This window comes from Folsomia candida, unplaced genomic scaffold (assembly GCF_002217175.1).
Source record: "Folsomia candida strain VU population unplaced genomic scaffold, ASM221717v1 Fcan01_Sc056, whole genome shotgun sequence".
NCBI lineage: Eukaryota > Metazoa > Arthropoda > Collembola > Entomobryomorpha > Isotomidae > Folsomia > Folsomia candida.
This window is the reverse complement of record NW_019091248.1, coordinates 214,782-223,416: the sequence shown is the minus strand read 5'-3', so window position 1 is coordinate 223,416 and position 8,635 is coordinate 214,782. Positions and strand designations below refer to the sequence as shown.

The window sequence follows — 8,635 nt, the reverse complement described above, 5'->3', positions numbered from 1 at the left end:
CACATACATATTTTGATTGTACTTGTGCAGGCGAGACTCCGGTGGGAAACTGGACCAGAGTTCCCCACAGGTTCCGTCCCAAGATGATGTGTCCCAGCAGAGAGTTGAAGTCCCCGAATAAGGAGCTTCCACACAACCGGATGTTGACCTCGGGTCGGTACCATTTCCGTTGACCCTCTCTCTCTCTCTCTCCCTCTCCGTCTCTAAAATAATATAAGACTTAAATGAATTGATGGACCATGTAAGTTATTCTCAGTGCTCAGAGGTCATTTGAACTAACCTGTGTGCTTTGGCTTACCCAGTGACGGTGAAGTCAACCGGATGGTTGGAGTGGCTACTGAAGCCGTGGCTTGTCCAGCAGGTTCTCATTCATCGCCTTCGTCCCCTTCTCCTCTCAATGAGACTGGTGTTGACCGTACGTGGGTAAAATTTAACCTACAGAATCAATTTACTGGATTGCCTCAAAGTTTTCCTCTCCCATTCAGGTTAATTCCCAGTGAAAATTATGGACAGGTCACGAAGGAGGCATCTGTTGGGGAAACAGTCGTCCTTGCGAACGCATCAAAAGGTCATATTACTGGACAAGTGTCTACGTTGAATCGGCCCAATTTAGCAGAATCATCTAAAAATACATGCCCTATTACATTTTCTTACTCTTACATGTCCGGTTAGGCTTTGTCAGAGTGGTCTTAATTTATTTTTTGTTTTTAAATATAAGATTATAATTTTATTATTAACAATTCTGGTTTTTTAGGAACTGATGTGCAAAATATTGATTTACCTGCCCGTTCAGGATATTTGCAAAATGAGGACAGTTAACAAAGAATCCAAGGAGTCTGGATTTGATGCTCTAGTGGCTAAAGCTACGTTTAAAGAAGATCTTAGTGTTGATCCTATTTCTTCTAATCCACTACTTAATGAGATTCGAGGAAAAGTTCGACAAGTCAAATTTATTGTTCGAGAGGATGATTTTGAAGGAATATTCGAATCATACATTAGTGCATTTCTCGCAATGCGTAGCATGCATTTGGACTTTTTGGTACAATCATTTAATTGGCCGCCCACAATTACACTTCCGAAGATACAACTTTGCGTCCTTGATATCTCATTGACCAAGTTCAAACTTAATTTTGTCAAGTCCTTACTTACCTCGTTGCTGAACCTCGCAGTACTCAAATTTGGCAGGTATTTATGACACAAGGTTACAGCATTTGTGCAAATCCGACGCTTGTAACAATACTTAAATCAAGTTGAATTTGCCTCTAGCTTGGGGAACCTGGATCAGGATGTCATAAAGGCTTTAGCGGATTCTAAGGACATGTGTCCCAAATTGGCATGCATTGACATCCAAGGAAAAAACATTTGGAATCCCCTCAAGAGCAGGACCCTTAAGGACATCACTCTGCGAAGGCTTACATCGAAATCTTCTTTGGATAATGCAGCTGTTGTGATTTCAGGTATGCATAAGATTCAGAGCTTAAATTACACAAATTAAGTATTTTATTGCTAAATCGTGTCCTATGTATCTATGAAGGGTTCCAGCATGAAAAACTTGAAAGCCATTAGTTTGTGTCTTCCGAACAGCCGCGGAATATATCAGATATTTGATACCTTTACTCTGCATCCCACTGTGAAGTCGCTAAACTTTGACGTCCCCATTGGGGATGCAGAACTTAGACATATGAAAAATATATTTCCCAATGCAGAGGTCATTAGGTAAATACGGAGCTTTTCATAGAATTTTTTTGAAGAATAATATTGTAGCATTTCTGAGAAAAAACTAATCATTAAATTGGCATTAAGAAGTTCCTAATCTAATACGCATTTTTAGCCCGAGTCAGGGCTTATGAAACCGTCATGTCCGTCTGCCCGTCTGTCCGGGACACGATAGGGGCAAAACGGGTGAACCGATTGAGTTCAAATTTTGCACATATGTATATTAGACAAAGTTAGGAGTTAAGTTCAAAGATGAGCCAAATCGGTCCAGTGGTTGGCCAGTGGGGGTCATTTAGGTCAGTGTTCGCCAAACGGCAATTCGGCAGGTCTTTGCCATTGCCGTAAATGCCGTAAATGCCTAATCCAATGCCGAAATGCCGAATACATATATACATTGCCGAGAATGCCGTAAAATCTTATTTTGGGCGATTTGAGACTCGTTGAATTTTGGTTGTCCGGGTGAATTGAACTCGCGGGCCGTTGGACTGGGCATAGCATGATTCATATTTCTTTAACTACTTTATTTTTTTAAGAAATTTGCTACTACAACTTAGTTTGCCACAAATTACCAAACACTATTTTTAAAAAACATGATAAGAATAATTACTGTGTGGTGTCTGTGCCATCAAACTGTGTCAGTGCCTACAAAGGATTCTAGTTATATATAGGTAAGCAATATATAAAGGTAAGCAAAAACACAATTATACAAAAAACTGTTTGCTGCATTTGTGTTGATATTATTGAGTTTGTTGGTTTAGATAATGACGGATAAATTCGGAACTCCGGGCCCCCGTCTCATTTTGCTCGGATCACAGGAAATACGTAATGAGCTCGACAACCTAGGTGCACAAATTGATTATAATTTCGTTTTAATTATTAAATGAAGGAATAATGCGAAGTGGTCTTTGTAAATCTAGATAATGCGGAAGACTGTACACTCCTTATATTAGACCAATCACTTAATGAGGATGACGACAGTGAGTTGGCAATCTCGGAGGATACTGTCAACAGTTTATTTGGAGAATCAACGGACCAAGAAGTCAGTGATGAAAACGACTCCGACACAGAGCCTCCTGAGCAGCCTCCTGGGGGGAAAAAAGGATTAGGCCGGCAGCGTGACCCAATTTGGAAAAATTTTATCCAATCACCTGAATTTCCTTCAGAATGGGTTTGCAAACATTGCACTTACAAAATTCGACGCCCCAAAGCAGACAGACTACGAAATCACATTCAATCAAAATGCAAGAATGCAAATCCCGGTCGAAAACGTCGTGCAAATTCAAGTTCAGCTGTAGCAGCCGTGTCAGTGCCGATTGGATCAATCGGGTCGGGGCCGTCTGCTTCGGCTGAATCTGCGTCGGAGGGGGAGAAAGATATATCATTTCTTTTGGAAAAACCAGCTAAGCAAAGAAAAATTGATGCGTATTTCTCATCAACATCGGCCAAGGAAAAAGAACGACTAGATCAACTACTCGTTAAATTCATCTGTTCGGCGAATGTTCCTTTCGCTCTTGTAGAAAATAAAGAGTTCCGAGACTTCGTCGCAGCTCTTCGACCAAACTATGAGCTACCCTCGGCCAAGCAACTATCGAATAAACTATTGGACGATTTGTACAATGCGAGCTTCGAAAAAGTAAAGTCCGCTTTGAATGGAAAGAGGGTTACCGTGATGCAGGATGGGTGGACCTCACCGCAACATGAAGCAGTTATTGCTCATTCAGTTTCCTGTAATGATAAGGTGTATTTTATTGACGCAATTTCTGCAGAAGAAGAGAAAAAGTCCGCCAAAAATTGCAAGCAGTGGTTGGAGTCCTGCATCAACAAAATAAGCGAACAGTTTGGGGCGACAACTGTAGCATGCATCACGGACAACTGCAACACAATGGAGGCCACAAGATCGTTACTTAAGAAAGACTTGCCGAACATTCTGACGTATGGATGCAACTCACATCTGTTCAATTTAACTGGGAAAAAGAGGACCCCTGAAGACCTAAAAATTCAAATTGTTCAAGTTCAAAAATATTTTCGAAACCATGATTTTGCTTCGGCTTGTCTCAAAAAACTAAATGGATTGAGACCAGTTGTACCGGGGGACACACGATGGAACAGTCAACTTGACTGTTTTCGCTGCTATGTTGCAAATCAAGCTAAATATTTAGAAATTTCCCGAAAAGATGAGAAAATTCCCGCCGAGATAAAGTCAACATTAGAAAATCCAAAAACGTTTGAAAATTTGACTTCTGCCCTAGCAGTTTTAGAACCAATTGGTAAATCGCTTGACACAGTAAGTAGAAATCGAATTTTGTTTAAAAAAACAAAACAGGTACTGACACAAATATTTTCATTTGGCACTAACACTGTTGTCTTTTCAGCTTCAAAAAAATAGTTCGACAATTGCGGATGCTGTATGGTGTTGGTTACGTAATGAAAAGGAACTTGGCAAGAACGCAGCGGACGAGTATTTCAAACTTCAGTTTGATAAGGGCACCCCTGATTTCGCAGTTGCCGCTTTCATGCTCCATCCCAAATATATTGGTATAAAAAGTATCAAACTGTTCATAATCGTGAGAAGCACTAAACGTTTGTGTTTGTGTAATTTACAGGTTGTCAACTTCCTACTGCTATGAGTCAAAGGGGAAGAAAATGGTTGAAGAATATGGACAACACATTTTTACTAATTGCGTTGGCATTTTTAACAAAAGATGAAACTTTTTTTTCTTCCGAATTGTTTGATGAAAGTATTACCAAAAATCTCAATGCTATTTCCTGGTGGAAGACTGCTCAAAATGATAACCCTCAAAAAATATCGCCCCAATTTTTGGAACTCTGTTCGGATTTATTGAAAATGCCATCCAGCACAGCCGGTTTGGAACGGTCCTTCTCTGTTTTTAATGATACAACCGACAAACGAAACCGTTTAGGCTTAGAGAAAGCCAAAAAGATTGCATTTATTAAACAGTTTCTGTAGACGTATGTCCCAACGGCATTACCAATAAATTTCGGTCTATCAGCGTATTTTCTAAAGTAGTGTCAGTGCCACGAAAGTGTGCCAGCGCCTACAGCAGAAAAGTTAAGCAATTTACGGTTTTAAATCGCTAGTTGTGTTAACTTAATGTATTCGAACTATTTATTGAATTACAAAATGGAATAAAATTTTGACAAAATTGTGTACCGCATATGAGACTTATTATTCTTATTTGTAATGTACAATATCATTACTTGGCTCCTCATTGCACATTTGTTGGGGAGGAGGAACAGACAAAAAATAGACAAAAAAATTGGTGGGATTTTAAACATGGGTTTTTTCCTCAGCAGGGCAGTGTAAACAAACGAAGAGGACGAGCGCAGTGGATCTCTCCTGCACTCGATGGTCAACCGCTCGTCACAAATATCGTCACAACTTGATGAAAACTGAATTTTACACGGAAATTCTTTCAGTTCACGAAAGAAGTCATGTCTTGTGCACATTTTAGCATAGGTGGGAACCCTGGACTCGACTGGCACCTTGGAAGGGTCCCTAGTAAATTGATAAGATATTTACCCGCCTAGGCAGCTATCACCTCCAATAATTCTAGGCTGCTCAAAATTGTCGCATCTGTAACAAATTCATGTTCATATCGAATCTAAATTAACCCCAGATTTAGTCGATTAATAAAATATTTACCCGCCTAGGCAGGTATCACCCCCAATTGGTTTAAGCTGGTCAATATTATCGCATCTGCAATAAATTTATTTTCATTTCCAGTCTAAATTAATCCAGGATTTAGTAGATTAATAAAACACTTACCCGCCAAGGCAGCTATCACCTCCGATAATTTTAGGCTGGTCAAAATTGTCGCATCTGTAACAAATCCATTTTCACCTCGAATCTAAATTATCCCCAGATTTACTAATTGATAAGATATTTACCCGCCAAGGCAGCTATCAGCTCCAATGGGTTCCTGGTAACCTTGCGGGGCAGCTGAGACAACCACCGTCAAAGCCAGAAGAATAACCTATAAGTAAATTTAATAAGACAAAATTTTAGTCAGATTTACTTGTTTTAAGAATATCAGTAATTGTTTTTCCAATTAATAAAACTCAACTGGAACGAGATTCATTTCAGCTGGAACGAGTAGTTATAGTGTGATGAGCAGGAAAATATAAAACTCGTTTGAAAATGAGACAACTTCTTTTATACTTCATACAATTACCATCATTCCCGCATATGTATCTTCCGTGGATTTACAGCACTTTAGGTAAAATTACAGTACCTGTGTCTTTCAAGTGTGAATATTTTTATGTCTTCTATATCTATCAACATATGTACATACATTGGCCGTATACTGGTTAAACTTAAGTGCAAACAAAACCAGAATTAGAGTGAGTGCAAATGATATAAAAATATAAATTGCTATAAATAGGTACTGAGATTGAACGTAATAAACAAATTAATTGCGCCAGGTTTTATTATATGTATGAATTTGGTAAGGATTTTCTTAAATTTATTTATACAACTAAGAGGGAAATATCTTCAATAATAAACGGATTGTATATGTAATTGGACAAGTTTGTTGTTAACCTTGGTTGTCAAGTCTGCATCGCAAATAGATTCGAATTTTTTTCCAAATTTAAACCAGTCCTGGAGATGAGCAGGTTTGCAATTACTTTTTCAAGGTAAGAAAATTTTTCATCTTTATACTCTTGCTAATGATACGAACTCCCAAATTAAATTTAAGTCGTGATCAGCCTCTGCCAATATTTACCAGATGTTGAGCATCACGTATGTACATAGAAAACGATTGGCGATATACCCCAAAATATTTAAAGTAGTTAACAGTGTTAACTTAAAACTAATTGTTACGGCACCGCTCGTGCAGCTAACATATCTTGTGGACTTGTAAGGTCTCATTTACTGTAATTTACAATTACATATCTAAGAAATTTACAATTACATATTTAATATTTACCAGATCCAGATCCTTACCAGATTCATACATATAATAAAACCTGGTGCAATTAATTTTTTTATTACGTTCAATCTCAGTACCTATATATAGCAATTTATATTTTTATATCATTTGCACTCACTTTCAGAAACGCCGCGTCGCCGTCGCCGCCGTCGCATGACGTGACGCGCGCCATCTATGGGAAGTTCATAATCGAAGACTGGCACAATTTTGGGTACGACTACGGACTAACGGCCGCCGCCTGGTATGACGAATTCCTCAAGTTCTGGCCCAAGGTGGAGAAAAAATTTGGGATCGAGTTCTTCAAAAATTGGACGATTTTAATGAAAGCCGGAGAAGCCGGGTATTGCACCAGGACGGTTTAACTGTGGCAAATTGTCTGGTCCAAAGAGAGGAAAAGTCTGGTTGATCGACGGGGTTATTGAACTCCGCAAAATAACCGCCATGGAAGACCCCGTGGTCAAACTCTTTAAATGTGGCGGGTGCGGGAAAACTTTTTTCAAAAGGGAAAAAGCCATGAGACATATTCTCGAAACGAGGCATGGTGCTGACCAATAAGTTGGAAAACGAATATTTGCAATTTTTCTTTTTCATCATAATTAATCTCGTGCTCATACATCCAAATAAAAACAAGTTACGAATAATAATACACAAAATTAATGAATATTTCTGTCACCATGGCACAATTTAGTATTCACAATAATTATTAATTTACAGTTAAGTGCAATTAAATTCGTGTTGGCAGCTCAGATTTTTAACTTTTAATCCATCCCTAAAGTATGTAAATATCAGATACTAAACAGATTTCGAAATACTTGCCATTTTTCTACTTTGATTCTGCTACACTCACAATCCCAATAATCCTACAAATATTTATTTTATGCAGAATAAGTTACATTTCGCTCTAGTAAAAAATTACGTACTGTACAAAACTGTGGCGAATCTGAAAAAATACAAGATCAACACGCATCCCTATATATAATCATCTCTATGAATTAATTACCTCTTGTTAGAAAAAATTATCGTTCTACATTCTCTAACTTTGAATTTGCATCCAGAGTTCCCTGCATCATCTTCATACGTCATTCAATATTCGTCACTCAGTACAAATGACAATTATGAGAAGCCCGACCCAATCCACCTCTATGGTTGATACTTTATTATAACAGAATTCTTTCCCGTGCCCACCTTATGGCGCACAGTCTCTCATAATAAAGTACCAACCATCCTACCCACTTTGCTTGAGTGCAGATCAAACAAGTCAGGAAATTGAGTAAGGTTTCATTACTGGAGAAGCCTTGAAATTTCTCTCGAATCGATACTCTCGCTCCGAATCTTCTTCTCTTAATATTATGCAAGGATGATGTACTTTACAAAAATCCTCCTCCGTCTCAGCACATCCCGATGATCAATTGATTTTTTATGACGTGTACGATGATGACACTTCGGAATTACTCGCGAATCCCATTTTGTCAATGTGACGATCTTAAATATGTATTGCTATCTTGTTATTCTTATTATTTTATCACTCTTTGAAAAAAATCGTGGTTTTCATTAAATATTTTGCATACACAAGGGTAAAGTTTGGCATGTATTATTCCGCACCTGTGGCCGCGGAAGCGTGGGGACATGGGACAATTTCCCCACGGAAATTTTAGAGTGGGGACAACCAATGTAATTGTCCGCACGGCCTCGTGGGGGCTGAAGTAGGAGGAATTGTTTAATATATAATTCTGAGTCAGATTATAATTTGAATAATGAATTTCAAGTAATTCAGGAGAATTATATAGCCTGTGTATTTTAGGAAAGTGTCCTAAAATGTCCTTTCAAATGCGAAATGCGACGTGAAATTTATTGGAGTTGGCTATGGAAAAAATCCAATTTCCTCCACAGGGAAAAGAGTTGAATTACACTTGAAATAATTGGAACATACATGTAGACATACATATGTGGAGGAATGTAATGACAAT

The 8,635-nt window shown here is 38.3% G+C and overlaps 1 long non-coding RNA gene across 1 annotated transcript; it reads left to right on the top strand.

Annotated features, from left to right (window-relative positions):
- The first annotated feature begins 6,477 nt into the window (after window positions 1-6,477).
- Window positions 6,478-7,312, top strand: LOC110862424. Its single transcript, XR_002549176.2, has 3 exons — window positions 6,478-6,595; window positions 6,669-6,708; window positions 6,793-7,312. It is a non-coding gene; the product is annotated as an uncharacterized LOC110862424 (long non-coding RNA).
- Window positions 7,313-8,635: the final 1,323 nt, after the last annotated feature.